The following is a 19,172-nucleotide window of genomic DNA, read 5'->3' as shown; positions in this document are numbered from 1 at the left end:
AACTATAATGGAACAGACATTTCTTCATCTCACGCTCACACTCCAACGTTCAAATCAATGAGCCCATCGTCATAGACGATCAGAAATGCGAACAATCCTGCTCAATACGAGCCGGAACTTTTTGCTACAAAACTTAATACAACAGTAAGCGTTTTAATTTAAATTACATTTTTAAAAATGCCCATCCCTGTAACTTGGTTTCGGGTGGATGGGTATTTTTAATCAATATTCAATTAGATAAAATTAAAATATTACTGCAGTCTTGCTCAGGTACGTTTAATGAAACTGTCTGTATTTTCATTGAGCAGAGGTCTGGCATTGTCATGAAGCAGTAGGAAGCACCAAAATAAAAGTTAAGGCCTCCTCACTTGCATTGGATGTTGCTTTTTTTTAAAAAGACTGAAAATGGCAAACAAGAAAAGAGTGCAAGTATTTCATTATGTAGATTTGAGAGCGGTTGCACTGTTGTTTCTTTCTTTTGTCAAATGGAAACGCCGCAGTTGGAAAGTTGAGGATTTGTAGGCGGTGCTGCCGCTCTCTCTCTGTGTGTGTGAGTGAGATTTGGATGAAGGGACCTCTCCCCTTCCGCTGTCAGACTGAGTGTGAAAGGAGAGCGGCTGGAGAGAGTGGGGAAGCGCCGAAGGCGCGGCTGTCCATGTGGGGCTGTGTCATTGGTTTGGAGCAGACTCCGCCCGCGGAGCGCAGCTCGATCGCAGGCAAAGCCGGACCAAGCGAGGCTCCTCTTCTTTCCCCCCCACCCCCTCCGTCCTCTCTCTCTCTCTCTCTCTCGGTGTGTGTCTAACTCCATCTGTTTGTTTCTGGAGGAGGAGGAAGCTGCTCTCCTCCTCCTTCCACCCCCCCCCCCTTTCCCATCCAGCGATAGCAAGCCCGGACAGTGAAAGGCGTTCGCCCAGGGTTTCAGCAGGAAGCCGCTTGGATCTCCCAGTCTCTGCAAGAAAGGAGCTGCTGCTGCTGCTGCCCCGGGGAGGGGGGGAGCTGAGAGAGGAGATCGGCTCCGGCACTCGGATCTTTACAGGCTGTTAGTTGGAGGATTAAGTTTTTTTTTAACGTTTTATTTGTTTTGTTGTGTGTGTTTTGGATGTGGACCAGCTGTCTGCGGAGAGCCGACGGGAAACGTGTGCGGGGACAGCGAGTGATGGAGATGCGGAGAGTGGCGGCGGCGCCCAGGGACGGGCGGCTCTAACTTGGCGGCGATCAGAGAGAGAGGTACCGAGCCGGCTGGACAGGGGTGGGGGTGGGGAGTGACCCCTCTCCCTCCCTCCCACCCAGCGACACTGCCCATTGCCCTCCCTCCCCATTGCACATTCGTTATCCATGACACCCAACTGCCTGTTGACCCTTCACTGACCACTTCTTATTGCCACCACTGCCCATTCGTCCCCCCTCCACCCACTGCACATTGCAGTTTTCCCTTCACTGTCCATTGACCCCCTCACTGCCTATTACTCTGCCCATTCTCACCATAGTGCCCTCAATGTTTGCTGTTTATTGCCTCCATCCCTACTGCAATTGACCTATTTCCCCCACTATGCATTAGCCTCAGTGCCCTCCCACTATCTGTCTTCTGCTCACTGCCCCCCCCCCCACTGACCGTTGCCACCAAATACCTGTTGCTCCCGCTTCCCAATGCCCCCTCACTGTCCTTTGCCCCCTTGCTGCCCAGCTTCCCCCCCCCCCGAACCAGAGAGCTTGCCTGGCCAGTCATCTCTCCATCTCTCCACAAATGCTCCCACTTCATCATCCTTTCTTCTTCCTGCTGCTGCTATACCACCAGCCCTTTCCATTCCGACTCAACCCACACTTATCCTGTTTTACCCCAAACCCAGATCCCATGTCCCCTTGTTCTCTCTACATCACAAGCCCCACCTACAACTTTCACTTCCAACTCCCACTTCCAGTCCTTTACCTCCACCCCTCTTACCCATCACCCTAACCTTTACTATCCTCAGCCCCCCTCCCCAACATGCTCACACTTCTGCTGCTGTCCCCAGGATCAAGCTCATAGTCAGGGTTGGTCACAGCGTTTTACCACCCTTACACTGAGAACGAGGATGGCTCAGTGTTACTTGTCTGGGAATGAGTTGGGGAGGGGACTGATTGAGAAGGTGGTCTACCCCAGAAGGAGCCAGGGGTTATGTGGCTCTACACACTATATTGGGCCCAGTGATGGGCAGTATCAGCATTGAGTAGGGACCTGAGCTTTTGCCTTTGTCATTACACTGAGTATTTGTCAAGTTGCAGCCAATGCACCTGGATTCTATTTTCCCTTCCAGCTGTGTTCCCTGACCCTCCCATTCCCAGTTCCCCCATGTTTTCCACTCCCCACCATCCTCTGTTTCACCAGTTCCCTGTTTCCAACCTTCTCTGTGTACTTCCTCATTCTTCCTTGTTATCCCCCATTCCTCCATTTCTTGTTATTCCCCTGTCCTTTGTTCCCCCCACCTCCTCCATTCCTCTCTTCTCCTCCTGTGGTTCTCTTTTGCCCCATTTGCTGCCCCACTGTCTGCTTCAGTCTACAGACTCCACAATGTGTAAAAAGTCCTCTCATCATTTTAAAAGTTGTTTCAAAATGGCAACTCAGTAACTTTATTTTTGGCATCACTGGCAAAGAGCTATTACTAAAACATCCATTGATTTCTAGATTGCTTTGAAGAAGTGTTTACGGTTTTAGAAGTCGACCATTTTGACATTGAGTTTTCAGATTTGAAGTCTTATTGAAAGAACACATGACATCACTGTGATTGTGAGTGACCTTACAAGGTCAGTTATCTTACAACGTTGTGATATAATTACGTAGTTTAAAATGTAAAACACAGCCTCTTGTCTCAAATCAGGCTTTTGGATTAAGGTTTATGAGTGTTAAACAGATTTCCTTTTCCGAAGTTCTGTGTCACAACACCAGGATTGTATTTCTTTTTGTCTGCAAATTTTTCAAAGATATTGAAATCAAACTTGCCAAGTGGTGCACAGATTCTAATCCAGGTTCATGTGTCTAATGAATTTATTCCATACTCTTTTCCTGATTAATGAATTAATTTTGCATTATTTATTCCTTAAATAAATAAATAAATAAATAAAATGTAGTGTAGAAGCATCAGTAGGCACAGCCTCAGAGAAAAGGGGCAACCCTTTAAAACTGTGATAAGGTGGAATTTCTTCAGCCAGAGAATGTAGAACTCATTGCCGCTAAGGGGCATGGAGACCAAGTCATTGAGTATATTTAAGAGCAAGATAGTTTCTCGATTGGTAAGGAGATCAAAAGTTATGAGGACAAGGCAGGATATGGGGTTGAGAAACATATCATCAGCTATGATCGATTGTTGGTGCAGACTTAATGGGCCAAATCGCCTAACTCTCATCCTTGATCTTATGATCATATGGTCTAATATGTGACCTTTGACCTAGGCAGGATTTGAGCCTGAATTTGGCACTGCATGTGTTTCCCAGCTGTGTTGGTACAGATATTTTGCAGGATGCATCATGTGTAACAATAGACACTTGTCACATCATGGTGAACAATTAAACAGCGATAGGAAATGACATAAAACGTAATCTTTAAGTTTAGTTTCCAGTTAAACAAGGCAAGGTGAATAAGCATGATGAACTAGTAATGGAAACATTGGTAAATGACACAAATAGATTTGCATCTGACTCTAACTTTCTTGCTCTATAATTAAGATTAAATCACTTCAGAGTTGACTTGTACAATAACCCAGCTATGCTGCTCAATAGAGATTGATTCAGCAAATTTCAACGCTGTTTAATGATTCCTCTAAATTACTTCAGTGATATATTAGTCAGATTAATATGACTTTCACATGCATCATAAACGGTCAATCAAGTACAGTGGATTCTGGAAATCCAAACAAGATACAGTTACATTCCTACTTTCCAATGAAAAGGGAAAGTTACCCACAGGCAAAATGGCTTAGTACACTGATACTAACTCATTTTGGATCGCAGGCAAGGTATACAGCTCTGACAGTTTCTGTTAATGGCTTTCATAATACTTGCTCTGTGTGGCCTGTCCAGCAATTATGGACATATATGCAGAAGCTTCACTCCCTTTCCTATCTTAACTTCCAAAATTCCTGTCAACTCTAAGGAGAGGCCCTGTATTCAGGGGCACGTTCAGTGGGTTGTTAATTGGTCGAGGACAGAGTAATAACCAATGGAATAGGGGTAATTGACAAGTGCTGTTTCCCAGTATCCTGTATTTATGCCACAGGTATTCATTGTTGTATACCTACTAGATGAAGGAGTAGGGAGTTATATGCAAACAACAGAAATTGCTGGAAAACCTTAGTAAGTCTGGCAACATTTGTGAAGACAAAGTGGTGGCAATATTTCAAATCCATTCTACTTCTTTGGAACTGGCCTCAAATCATTAACTCTGTATTTTCTTCACAGATGTTTTCTCAACAATTTCTGTTCGTTTGTTTCAATCTTCAGTTCTTTGTTTTATTTTAGGGAGTTGTATATTTAAGCTCACAGATAATACTAACTCAAGCAGAGTAAATTGTGTTAATGGAACCATAGATTGAGTGAGCGAGCAAAACAATGGCAGATGAAATGCAATGCAAGGAATTATAAAACCATCCATTTCAGATTTGAGAAAATCAGATCAGGAAATCAAATCAAATCAATCTTTTCTTAATGGGAGTGACTAGGAGCTTTGGAGGAACAAAGGGTATCTATGTTTCAAAATCATTAAAATCTCAGTGAATAAATGAAAGGCTAATGGAATGTTGGCCCCTATCTCAAGGGGAATAAATTACATAGTTGTGGAAATGAAAATTCAGTTGTACAGAGCTTTGCTGAAATCCCAACTGGAACATTGTACATCAGGAACGATTTTGGTCCCTGTAGGGGTGTAGCATGGATTCTCCTGAATTATACAAATGCTTAAAGAGTTGAATTACGAGACTGCCATAACTTATCTTTGGTTCCCTTAAATTTAAGAGATTGAGTGGTTGATCTAATTGAAATGTTTAAAATGATGGATTCTCTGGGCCAGCGTTATGTTCTCTGTGAGGGGGATCTGAACACACTGAAATTCATGGTTAATCAGTTGGATTGAAGTCAGGAAACCCCTTTCTCTATAAAAATTATGAGAAGCTGGAGCTCACTTCCAAAAGAGTCTGGATGCTGGGTTAAAAAATTTCCAAGATTGGGATTGGTAGCTGTGGTCAGGTACTTAAATCGAGATAAATGGAATTGAGGAATGGACCAGACATATGAATGTGCAGCAGGCAACGTGGCTTTTTGAGCTTTGCTCCATTATTCAAAACGATCATGCTGATCTGATTAATTCACAAATCCCTGACAATCTTTCATGCCATCCCTATCTAGAATCAATTGACCTCCGCCTTAAAAATATTCAAAGTCTCTTGAACTGTCTTCCTCAAATGGCAATGGAAACAAAGAGTCATGACCCTCCGTGAATTGTTTTCCTCATCTTGGTCTTAAATGAATATTCCTGTACTTATAAACTGTGACCTCTGATTCTGAAATATTCCACAAGAATTATTTTCACATCTACCCTGTCAACACCCCACAGGGTCTAATATATTTCGATCTAGTTGCCTCTTACTCCAACCAAATTAGCCTGTTCAACCTTTCCTCATAGGACAACCTACTCATTCAAAGTATTAGTCTGAACTGTTTCCAATATATTTATGACCTTCTTCAAATAAGGAGTCTGTATTGTACACAATGTGGTCTCCCAAATGCTCTGCATTATCTGAAGCATAACTTCCATACTTTTGCATTCAATTTCCCTTCCAATAAATAACATTCCATTAGCTTTCCTAATTACTTGCTATACTTAACCTTTTGCACTTCATGTACTAGGACACCCAAATTCCTCTGCATTTCAGAAATCTGCGATTCTTATCAGTTAGATTTTATACTTCTCTATTGTTTCTGCCAAAACAAATGTTCTGCTTTACATTTTCTTGCATTATATTCCACGTGCCAGATTTTTGCCCCACTCTTTTAACCTATCTATATTCCTCTGTAATCTTTTTGTGTCATATAGAAACTGATAGTATCTGTTTTTATGTTTCTAGCTAAATTTCTCTTGTGCTTTTTGTCTCCTTATCAATCTTTAGTCACACCCTGTTGATTTGTTTTATATTCTTTCCAGTTTTCTGACTTGCTACTATCCTTTATTTAATTCTATGCTTTCTTGTTAGCTTTGATGCTATCTTTAACTTTTTAATTAATGACAGAAATTGGATCTTGCCCTTAGAATTGTTCTTTCTTCTTGGAATGTAACTATTCTGTGAATTTTGATATATCCCCTATTTGCTCTGTCAATAAATGGTTTGAATGGTTTTGGTTTGAAAGCAAAATGCATTGATATACAGCTGTAAAAGAATGGTAGAACAATCTTGGGGAGGAGGCAGCTCCTATTAAGGTTGTATGGTTTACTTCAATTCTTCTTTTTGGGCTTTGAAGAGTTTGGTGGTGATTCTTGAGTTTATTTGGTGCATTTGCTGATAATAAGTTTCAAAGTGGTCGAAGCCTATGAGTTTGTGTTATGCTTTGATTTTTCACTTTAAGATTTTTTTATGGATGATGATGGGGTAAGAGGGATTGTCCAAGTGAATTGTTGTAAATGTAGTTCTACCAGCTTTCTTCCACACCATCTGTTCTCTAAAGATTCTGGCTGTTGCTAGGGTACAGTTAGTCTTCGAGTAGCCTAGTCACGATTCTAGATGTTGTGAATAGGGACAGACTGTGTGACCAGGCAAGCTATCACAGTTTATCTAAAAGCCATGTTCCGGCACTGACATTGGGTGGTGATCAGGAATAGGATTGTTGACTTCATTAATTCAAGGTGCATTCTCACCAATTGTAAAAGCACTTCTCACTGGTGGTGATTGACTAACTCATTGAAGCTGGAAGTTCAACTCTGTTACCTTTTTGGTCTCTCTGGTTTATTGCTACAACTAACTTTGCCCTACTGCACAGCTGATCAGAGGGATTGTTGATGTATTTTAAATTGTTTATTATTCAAACAGGATAAGGGTTGTTCATTCCACTTATTTGAAATTCTATTAAGTTTCAGTCATTTAACTTGCAGTGTTGTGAAATTGATCAGATGTATTGCTCTGCTATTTTCAGTTAGAGATAAGAAATTCGGTCTCAGCATCTTGCTTCTTTAACACTACATTGCACTAGGGGTGAAGCTCAAAGTTTGTTCTGTGAGTATGTTATTGTTTTTGATTTCTGTTTTGAATATACAGGTATGTATTCTCATCTGCTTTACCAAAGGATTTTGGGGATTACATAAGAATAGAAATCTGTCCAGGTATTACAACCAATAAAAGAACTTGCATCTTGGGTATTTATATAAATACCCTGTTCAAAAAGTCAATTTTGTTTTGACAATGGCTGCTGGGTGACATCAAAACAGGTGAAAAATACAACTTTGTTTAGTTTGGAATAATTAGTTTGTTCTTGGATGTTAGAAAACAGAGTACCTTGAGGGATTTGGCTTACTCATGGCTGATATTTATTCCAGCCAACTTTTTTCTGACTATCCTGAAATTCCATTAGCGCAACAATTCTATTATCACTATCCAGGGTATATCAGTTGACTGCTTAACTTCATTAAGCAATCTGCATATCTTGACAGGTTTTGCACCTTCAAAGAAATTCATTTAATCCTTGTCTGAATATTGGAGTGATACCCATAGGAGTGGTGACTTGCTATTGTAACTTGCTAGTCCTCTTGGTAGAGAGTTGTGTGTCGATTAATGACCTGTATTTGGCCTTTATTATAGGAAGAACAGTTTTTGGGATATAAAAGGAAATGGAAAAAGTGCCCAAAAAGTGGGCAGCTCTATCTTGAATCTTAATATGGTTGTTGTCTTTTTTTTGAAGATAAGCAATTGTTTAAAAAAAGACTTTGTACAGAAAGAAAATGAAAGTATAACTTTGGACAAACTGCTGTTTTTATTTTGTGAATAGTTTTAGATCTCTCCATGCTCTCTACACAACTGAGGTTGTTTTTTTTACCATAGGGATAGCTGCATGTTTGACCATGATTGCTGCCGCTACACTCGGATCATGATCAGCTGATACAAGTTTTGCTTCCACAAAACTGATTCTGCTAGTTTCTTTCTCCTGGAGTTGAATTATTATCCCTGCAGGCTGTAAACAGACTTCAAACTTGCAAACTAAGTGTGTGGGCTGTCATTGAGACTCCGCCTCCTGAATTGGGATTACACCATCCTGTCAGCTCAGCTGTGTCACAGCAATGTCTTCCACTTCAGTTCTTCTGCCACATCTGCTGCACTGTTTAGTCTAACATCTCCAACTTTGGCTTCTGCTACCTTTAAAACAATGGATAGAATCCGATAGGGGCCTGGACAGCATGGGCTATGACGAGGTTCATGGTAGAATCACGTGAAAAATCTCTCACGGCCTAGCTTGACATTGGGAGCAACTCATTGCCTCTTTTATGTAACTACCAGACAGCAGCGTGTTGCCTATTAAGGGAGAATCATTGCTTGTTAGTGACCTTATTAATGTGCAAATAGGGTAATTAATATATAGCTTCTTATCTTACTAAATCCACCAAGCTACACTTTGAGAAGTCTCGACATCGAAGACAGAGTAGAAACCTGGTGACTTCATCTCACCACTGAATGCTAGGAGCCTCTATGTTGCTCATGACGAAACAGCATCTCGGGGCATGATCCATGTACTCCTTGTCCACCGACCATTGTGTCAAATATTTTCCAAATCCTCATGATCAAGATGGTATCCCTGTGATCTTCATGACAACTCTCTGATCCACTTGCAGGACCCTTTGGAAGCAGCTGTGTTGCAGGGTGCACAAGCAACTAGTATTGAAACCTGCTGCCAGGACACTTACTTACAGAGATGTTCAGCTCAATGACTGGACCAGGTTGCACCTTAGCGCTGCCTGCTCGCTGGTTCTCTTGGCATTTGTTCACAAAGCTCAGCATCCATGTCTTTCTTTTTTGTGCCATGCCTGTTGGTGCTTCTTCCAGAGTCTAATGTTGATCAGTACTGTCAGACTGAGGCGCTGTTTTGTGCAGATACATGGGCTGCTTGTCAGTAGGAATCTGTTGGTGTAGGTGAGACATCTTCCACCTGTCTAACACTGAGAGGATATGCAGCAAACACCATGTGTGTTTATTCACTCAAATGGTCGTACTGGAAACAGGTGGGGCTAGTGCTCAATCCAGTCGGGAGGGAGTGCTGTTGTTGGTCAAGGGGTCCCAGCACCGCCAGGTACAGTCCAGGGGCTGGGTCTTGTCAGTTGTCTGCTTGGGTTGATCACATTTGTGGTTTGCATTGTGGGAGCAAACTCCAGCATCTTCTACCTTTTGTTATGTTCACTTTTGCTAACTGTAAATAACAGCTCATGTTTGCAGTGTGTACATTTGTTTGCACGTGTGTGATGTTCTCCTTCTGGGAAATGACAAGCAGCAGGTCTGTCAGGGGTACCGAGGCCACAATAGCCAGGGTGTAGAGAGAGTTTTCAGACAGGATGTAGTTAAGGGCAAGTGAACTGTGTGGCTTGTTGGTTAGACAGTGATCGGGGTCAAAGGTGCAAGAATGTCAATCATATCGACTATTTGCTGTGAGCAGTGAGATTTTGTGGCTGCCTAGCCATGACAATGTCAGTGAGGGGCAACACTGGATGATCAACGCTTGGCCAGGTGAACAATGGCCTTTTGGGTCAGTCTTTGAGATCCACTAAATGGCAAGTTGTCCTGGGAACGATGTGCGGTAAGGTGAGGTCTACAATTGGATGAGAGAGTTGCATGGTGTCGGGTTGGTAGTTACTGAGGCGAATTTGATAAAGTACAGTGAGAAACCTTGCAAGGCCTTGTGGTGAGAAACCCTCCAAAAAAACACACAACATATTCAACATGTGCCGTAATGTGTATTTCCACTCCCTCCAACTTCACCATTCTCCTCACTACATTTTTCATTATCTTCCAAAGGCTCTTAAAACTTGTTTGACATAACCACTCTTCACAAAAGAATAAGTTAACCAATGTCAGTTGTTCTTAATCAGTCCTTCTTGGGCCATAATGTAACTGTAAAATTTTGGAAATGCTTGATTGAAGTGGAGAACTGGCTCCCTTCATGTTAAATGGGACTTAATTTTAAAATGTATCCAGAGAAAAGAACAGCAATATTAATTTGAGTGTGCTGGAAAGCTGGATATTGGCAGGTATGTAATGTGTGGATTTTTTAATGGATTTTTCTTTTGACGTTTTTCCACTAATGTGAAAAAACATTTATATGGGAAGTAACAGAAGCAAATGACGTTTACTGTTGAAAATGTGGAACGATAAAGCCAGAAGCTGCTGGAAGCACACAGCAGGTCAAGCAGCATCTGTGAAGAGAGCAATAGCATTTCAGGTAGAGGAATTGTTTCACTGATGTTGTAAAGCAAGTTGTATGAAGACCGATGAACACCAGCTGAGTGATTTAATTAGTGTGGCTGCAGTTTGAATACGGAGTCAAGTCATTTTGTTAGGTTCGGAATCCTCAATTTCAAGAATGTGGATTATTTAGTGCTCACTGGTTGCAGATTTACGTATATAAATAGCATCGGAATGACTCAGTTTCTTTTGCACTAATTGAATTCGCATTTGCATTCTGACACTATTAATTTTGAGTGTCAGTTTTTAAATTGTTGCATAACTGGAGTCTTAAACATCAGAAGCACCAAACATACTTTTAGGAGCATAGTTGTTTTAAAAGATGAACTGCAAGGAAGAGCAGTATGTTTAACAAGTATTTCTGGCAACGTTCACTCAAACGATTATGTGCAACCTGTTCCTACCTTGTATGCTGTTTAAAATGAGAGAGGAGGGTCAAATCCCAGTTTGTCCAGGGGGTGATATTCTGGTTACATCTACTTTGCCAAACGTGTTCAGATCGGGATAGTAGAGTTCTCTTTTCTCATTATTCAGACAAATCTCTAAGCAGACTGTCCTACCTGGAAGCCTTTTCGAGATGGAAAGCTTCTGCTTTTGTGAGCTCATCATGTACCAGTCACATGCTTTACAGTATTTTTAAGGTGTTATTGTTGTTCTATTCCTTTTGCAAACAGCAGGATTCAACAAATGGTCATAAATTGTTGAGATAATACGCTTTAGTGATAGTTGAGGGCCAGGACAACAAGGAAAACTGCTGAGTTCTTCTACAAATAATCAGATGGTATCTTTTGCTTCTACCTGAGAAGGATGATCAGTTTAATATCACATCTGAAAGATGGCACCTCCAGCAATCCTCTGTGCTTCAGCACTGCTCTGAAGCGGGACTTGAGTCTATACCCTTCTAATTCAGAGGCCAGCATGGTTGACACATTGAATTACAGTTCTTCTGTGCATTGTTTTAATGTTGATCAACTTTTAAAGGTTGCTGTCACATCTAGTTTCCCAGCCCATACACGTGGTTTCCCCAAAATGCAGTTTTGTCTTTTCCTGATCTATAATTTACATCCTAAAGTACAATGTAAAAGATATCCTGGTTTGCCCTTCTGTTTATAACAGAACTTCCCCTCTGAATATGAGGTAACCACATTATTCCAAGGTCACTTGCTATACTTTCTTCCATTCCAACAGGCTTAATTAGCTGTTGCTTGCCTCACTTACTGACATTTTCAATATATTCATTCAGGGATTCAACCTAATAGTGAAGAAAAATAACTGTTTATTTGAGGGATTTATTATTAATTAATGTTGATCTCTGAATTCCACATGATTCAGAGGAAGTGCTAATACAATAATGAGTGCATTGTGTGAGGAATTTCTGTGGGGCTTGTTTTGTTTTGGTGGTTTGTTAAATTTGAATGGATTTGTAGTAATATAATGATGAATGAACTTAGAAAAGTTACAGTAACCCGACACAGATACACTTCCAAGATTGATGCAAGTACAATCAACCCATTTTCTACTGTTTTTTTAGTTATTTATTTTCTCAAGGCAAACAAAGGCTGAATTGTTTGATAGTTGCCTGCAGCTGTATGTTGTATGTCCAACATTTTGTGATGTATTAAGCCAAACAGGTGCTCAAGTATTCTTCTGTGACTAAAAGATGTTATCTCACTCCAGCGTGATATGAAATTTATTGCTGGCGCTGTAACTATTCACTGCCAGAACTAATTATTCCCCTTACTTGCAGGTAAATGCTGGAGTATTCTGAGGGATTGTTGCAGCACTTAAGTCTTGGTTAAATGGGAATGGGAAAAGTACATTCATCTTATCAAACCCAATTGTGCCGTAGGCAATGCGCGGCCCTTCTTGCCCCACCTATTTATTCACAGACTGAGTCTTGTCAGTAAATCCAAGGGAAATTTTAATCGCTTAAAAATTTATTAAATTTCAAAACGTGTGTATGTCACCATATTTGCACCAGTTAGATCTGGGTCGCTCATTTCATCACCCTTTCTCACTTTTACCCCCCATTTCAAAAGTATTGGATCTGTGCCCCATGTCTTGTGGAGTATTTGACTGTCTTGGACTGTTTATTCTCTGTATTCTATCCTGTTTGTAGGTTGTCTTGATAGATGCTGATGTATCTGATACATTTGTTTTAAACTAGCTGTGACTCACTGTATTTAAAAAAAAAACTTGGGTCTAATACTTTATCTCCACCAGACAGACGTTTAGGCAGGTGATGTACCATAATATGAAGAGAGGAGAAAAGATAGACTTGATTATCACAATCACCAAGGATATGTGTCATTACTTCAGAATTTAAAAACACAACTAAGTTTTGATTAAAACAAAGGAGTCTATAACAGAGAGCAAAAGAACAATTTGTTTACTAACTGTAAGAAAGAGTTTTATTATTATTTATGCACCATAACCATAAATTTACTGTTGATAATGGAAGATGAACACTTAACATGCTGTATGAAATCATTGATTTGATATTTGAGGAACAAAGTTTATTTTATGTATCATCTGATATGGGTTCCTGGTTCTGCTTAAGCAGTGTATCAAGAAAGTCATGTAAATGCATTAAGTGTTGATTTGCGATAATTTGACCAGAAGTAGTTGCTATTTTCTTTTGGTGAGAGAGACTGCATTTAACAATGTTTTGTGTTGTTTATTCTTGACTTAAAACACTAACACCACAAAGTGATCATTTAACAAACAGAATAGAACATTTTCAATTAAGCTAGAAAATCAAGTTAACTCATTTCTACTTTAAAATTTTTGGGTTGTTTCCAACAAACTTGAGGGCCATCATAGTTTGAGGAGATCCTCAGAAAATTCCAGTCAAATAGATCGTTTAAATCTTTAAGTTATAATGAGAAGAGGAGCAAGGAAGGTTTTATAGGAAGAACTATATTCCTTGAGATTACTGAAGCCTATTACAAGTTTTTCTGCAGAAATATTAATTGACTAATTTAGTTTACTTTGCTAATGATTAGTTTGGTCTGGTGCTTAAAGTAACTGTGCCCCAGTTACTAATATGTTTTAGATTTTTCACGCTCATATTTATCTTTGATAAATAAGTGATGTATAGAAGGCATATTTCAAGAATCTTTGAGATCTGATTATTAATTCCTTGAGTGCAGCTGACCAAATGACCCCAGCATTCTAAATGAGTTCAGTCATGATCAGCACCAGAGTTTGGCATATAAAGCATAATTTATTAAAGAACAAGTTTTCAAATAATTTTTAATTTAAGGATCTTAATGTGAGCTGTTGAATGGATGAGAGATTAATAACTCATTTTTATTCCAAAATGTGGTTGTGTGGTTAATTTTCTTGCTTCTGAACCTGCTTTGTTTGTGTTGCAGTGTAGGGTGCATTTGGCAACAACAGAACCACTACTGTAGATAGGGCTTTTTTTTAACACTTGTAGTGGTAATGCAAAACCACAGTTTTGATTTTGTACTGCTAGTTTGGACTTTGCTGGACACTGGGAGGTGATCTTTAAGCACAGACATCGGGAAGAAGTTGCAGCTGGCATTTTACAGATGGATTGACAAATTGGCAAGGAATCAGCTTTTAGCCTGTGGGATTTGGTCATAAGGAGCACCCAGTGAAACTTCTTCCTGGGGTAGTTTTGTTGTGCTGGGGCAATGGTATTAGGTTAACCATGTTTTGTAGGTATTTTTTGTCACTAGAGACAATCCTGCAATATAAAGGAGACCTGAAACCATATTGTGTAAGGTCTTGTTGAGCATGAGATTGATTGTCACCGTCTTAAATAGTTCCTAAATGGGAGATCAAACAATAAAAGTTTGTAGGATTTTGAAGGCACTAGATAAAATTTGATTTACCATTGAGTCAATGGTGACGAGCATGATGACTCAATATTAGTCTTTGGACAAAAGTCCATCAGCTGCTGCTGTCTGGAAATAAAGATTGTTCTTACAGCTCAATCTGATACTACAGGCTCTAAATGTTGCAGAGAGAATAACAATGAAGTTCAACAAGATATTTTATTAAGTTGTAGGCCTATAAAGAAGCCATTAGCACTGTCATGCATTGCTGAATCTAGTTGTGATTGCATGACAGGCTGAGGATTTGGATTTTAATTGTGACAGTTGATGGATGAGTACAGGAGCCCTACCCTTTCCATTTGTTTCGTAATGTGCTCATGCAGCCATTATTCATCTGTGAATCTTGTCCTTAAATTCGAGTACAAAATGGAGCTACAGGTGAGATCAGAGAGAAGCCTGTTGCCATTTTCATTTAATACTCATAAACACAAGCTTCTACCTGGAGTCATAGGAAACCTGATGACAGATTTTTACCACTCTTTATAATGGGGCTATGCGGTCTGTTGAAACCGGCCTTGTGGCCATTCAATCTGCTTCAACCAGAACTTTACTGATCTCTGTGTATTTCTATATTTCTCATAAATGTGCTTCAGTTATTTTTCAGTGTAGCCTGATTATCGAGGCTAGAAAATGCAAGGTGAGTTACCGCTATACTGAAATATTGTGCTCCACGCCTCTTGGCTGGGACTCAACAGCAAAAGTCTTTGCTATTACCACACCCTTAGCTTGAATAGACACTAACATGTATGTTGGGTGAGGGCAGTGATAGCTTGCTGACATTGGTTGTCATGGCTAGCATATACAAAGAATGACTATTTGGATTTAGAGGATTATGGAGCTATAGCCCAATGCCTTCAAAAGAGGAGGAGTAGAATATGAAAAAAACATTTGCAAAGAATGTAATCATCAATTATTAACTTTACATCAATTCAGTTGAGGAATTATTCATTGAGGTAGTTTAGAAACTCTTAACATTAAAGTTTGCCTTTAAGATTGACTACCAGTTATTTTCTCATTTTCTTTCATCATTACCTGATTTGCTGATCTAAATTCCCTACTGATCAGACACAGGATAGCAAAAGGTGTTATTTCAGAAAATCAAAGGACGAACGTAGATGCATGCATTCAGTTCTGATAATTTCAACATGTTTTGGTATGATCTGTTTTGTTATTTAGTGATTTAAAAACCTGAGGATGTAATTGTCTTGATTCGGAAAAAGCTGGTAGTGCTTAACACGCTTTTTTTTTGTCAGGGCACACTGTTTAATTATTTAAAAATCTCTAGTTCTGATTGTCAACTAAGGGTGCATTAGAATTTGGATTTTTTTGAAAGCAGTATAAGAATAACTGGAAATTGTTGGGTGTGCAGACTTAAGTAAAGTGGTGTTTCCTAGGTGTTTCTTTATTATAAATGGAATGGTTTGTTTTTCAAGCAGCTAGAAAAAAGATGCATGTGATTTGGTGATTGACTTTTGTTTTACCTTATCTAACTATACTAAATATTATCTAATTTACACAAGCCACTCTGTATTATTGGGGTGTGTTGTTTGGAATGCTTTGTTAGTTTGTCTTGGAGAATTGTGATCAATGGAATCACACCTGGAGACATCGAGTGTACGGTAGTTCTACCAGTTTCATTCTGAATAGCAAAACACCCATTCGATTAATCTGCGGCATCTTTCCAATTAACCTACAGTCCACTACTTCTCATCTTTTGATTATTATTGCTATTAATCAATACTCTGGATCATTCAACATTAGCTTGCGAAAAATAACTTTCTTTGAGTGTGTGATCTGGTGTATTTATCTTTTACTATTTAGCCAGACATGCTTCAGGAAATCAAGTATGACATATCGATGATTATTCCGTACTGTTTTTAGACATGAATAATGTGTAAGCACCAATTTCATAGTATGCAGGATATGCCTCATATCCTCAACAGGTCAAGAGGTGAAATCTGTATTTTATTTTGTCTACTGTAGTGACAATTGAGTGCATGGCATCGTTGATATTTCAGCTTGAGTGCCATTCTCTCTTTCTCTTTGGAGGCTAAGCCAGCTGTTATTGCCAGTATTGAATTTATTCTTTTAAAGTTTTGTCATAACCTGTTTTTTTAAAAAAAAGCATCATCAATACTCTGTTACCAAGGATTTCATGTATCTGTTGATTTAATTTAATTGACTACCTCTGTGAATTGACTAGGAATTAAAAATCCAACCTGTTTTCTATAGACACATATTCTGCTCTGTACTGTTAGCTGGATAATGTGTGCTGTCTGCTTTTATTGCAATGAGTGAGTATTCCTTTCTGTGAAGATTACACATTTGAACATACTTAGAACCCAAATTGCACCTTCTGCATAGCCAGACATGCCAATGTATGAAGTCTGGAATGTGACTCATTCAAGCCTGACGATTCAATAAACAGACAGTTGTAATAAAATTGAATGGGACTAGATGAGAACTAGGAGGAAATGGAGGAATTGGATTCATCTCCACCGTGTATTACAGATGATGGGAAAATGCCACCTAAATATCGTGTCAAGAATACAGTTCTCAGTTGAAATGTCTAACCCAGTATATTTTCTTTGTGCTTATTGTCCTTTTACAGTTTCTATCAAGAAAATGTAGGGCCACTGAGAAACAGACTCACTTGTCAGATGTTGCTTATATGTTTTAATAATTAAACTTGTGATGTGTTGTCCAAATAAGGAGCCACCAATCATAGTTTATTCATTGATTTCACTGGATCTCTGTGCTGATGACAAGGCCCGCATTTCTTGCTCCTTCCAAATTGCTCTTAAGAAGGGTAGTACTTAGCTGTGTTCTTGAATCGCTGCAGTCCATCTGGTGAAGGCACTCCCAAGGTATTGTTCGGAAGGAAGCCTCTGGTTTTTAGTCCAGTAACAGTGAAGGAATGGTGATACAATTCAAAGTCATGGCGATGGTATCGAGGGGAACTTGAATTTGGTTTTGTTCCATGTACCTACAGCCCTAGCTTTTCTAGATGGCAGGGAAAGTGGGTTTGTGGATTTGAAGTTACTGCTCAAAGACACTTGGCAAGTAGCTGAAGTTAATCTTGCAGGTAGTATACACTGCTGCCATTGTGCTTCAGTGGTGGAGCCCGTGAATGTTAAGATGGGGTGCTAATCAAGCAGACTGCCATGTCCTGGATGGTGCTGAGTTTAAGTGTTCGTGGAACTACACTCATCCAGGCAAGTGGGAACTATTCTATGACAGTTGTTAAATAGCTCCTTTGGAATAATTTAGAATGAGCCTTTCTTGGCTTCTCCTGTAGCCACAGTATTTATATGGCTGATCCAGTGTGGGTTCTGGTCATGATAACTCTCAGGATGTTGGTGGTTCAGTTGGACTGGCAGACAAGACAAATGGGGGAATAAGTTTGGAGTATTGTAGTTTTGCTGATTTTAAACAGAAGGAAAGCATTTTCAGAGACCACAATATACTGTGATTTTATTCATCACATTCTTCCAACAATCACAGCAAGTTTCAGAATTAACGCCAGAATGAAAGTTGACAATTTAGAGAACCTTTCATGGAAAACTGAAAGTGAGATAGATTGCGCAAGAGTAAATTCTTGTAATTCAAGTTCCATCTTTCACCTTTTCCCATGATTAGTTTAATCAAATAGAGAACAAAAAGTTCCACAGGATTAGTGAGATGAACCATGATTCTGAAGATGGCTTTTTGTTCCTGAAATGCATCACACATTCAGGTGTTTGGGACAATTGTGTTATGTAGAAATCTCAGCACAGAACAGTAATTTTGCACCCTGCAAAACTGTCTAAATATCTAAAGGAAAATGATTGGTTAATGTTTATATATATTAACCAGCACTTGTCCAGTACTTGACCATGGGTGAATAAAAATCAACTCCAATTTAGAAAATACAATGGCATCACTGCTAATAAGAGAGCAATTTTGTGGAACTAGTCTGTGCATTTGAAAGGAACTGACTGTGTTATTTAGGAGTTTAGCTGAGAGTTAATATTTCCCTAAAATTGTTGACAGCAAGGATGGACTGAATTGCAGTACGGTGTACAGGTTTTATTATTTACTATTAAAGTAATTTTTACACATGGACTGTTTAGGTAAATATATCAGCTTTAAACTTTAACATGCAGAGATTTTACATTGTACTCCATTTCATTTCCTGTTAAACATGACTGCACACCTGAGCATTGTTATGCTCATACATATAACTTTATAAATCTCATGCCAACTTATAGCAGTAGTTCTTCTTGCCATTTAGCATTACAAAAGGTGAATGGAGAATGTTAATTCATAATAATTTGTGCCTTTAATGTAGGAACTTGTCCAAAGATACAAAAGCAGTCGAGGACAGATTTTCAGAGGGGTGAGCTAGGTTTTGAGGTGGTGAGTGGGATTTATGAAAGGTCAGAAATCACACGACACCAGATTATAATCCAATGGGTTTATTTGAAGACATTAGCTTTTGGAGCGCTGCTCCTTTGTCAGCTGTTAGCGAGAGAGGAAGATGTTAGACACAGAATTTATAAAGAAAAGATTAAAGGGTCATCCAACTTGTGAATAAATTGAACACACTTAGGATGGTTCTTAAATCTTTAATCCATTAGAATGGAGGTGCAGGTTTTGATTAATTAATATGCAAATCCCAGAATTTCTTTCAAGTCATTGCCCTGAGACACTTTTTAAGGTGTTAGCAATATAAAGGAGGTGACTCCTCTGGTCAGAGAATGTATTTTAGATGTGAGGTTGTGTTTGGAGTCTGTCTGTGTTTTATTTCCAAATGAGGAGTTTATAAAATGCCATGTTGACTCTGTGTGTGTGTGTGTGTGTGTGT

General features: G+C 39.4%; 1 protein-coding gene across 3 annotated transcripts in view; it reads left to right on the top strand.

The window, feature by feature from the left end:
• Positions 1-627: 627 nt before the first annotated feature.
• LOC140463507 (C-terminal-binding protein 2) overlaps positions 628-19,172 on the top strand; it is a 285,613-nt gene continuing 267,068 nt past the window's right edge. For 2 of the 3 annotated variants that reach the window (XM_072557562.1, XM_072557559.1), the window contains exon 1: positions 628-1,227. The gene's annotated coding sequence lies outside the window, so the exon portion shown is untranslated. The remainder of the gene's footprint in view (positions 1,228-19,172) is intronic. The other variant, XM_072557560.1, reaches the window with a different exon arrangement.

The sequence above is a fragment of the Chiloscyllium punctatum genome, chromosome 38 (genome assembly GCF_047496795.1).
Source record: "Chiloscyllium punctatum isolate Juve2018m chromosome 38, sChiPun1.3, whole genome shotgun sequence".
Taxonomy (NCBI): domain Eukaryota; kingdom Metazoa; phylum Chordata; class Chondrichthyes; order Orectolobiformes; family Hemiscylliidae; genus Chiloscyllium; species Chiloscyllium punctatum.
The sequence above is the reverse complement of the archived record's forward strand: the minus strand, read 5'-3'. Positions and strand labels throughout refer to the sequence as shown.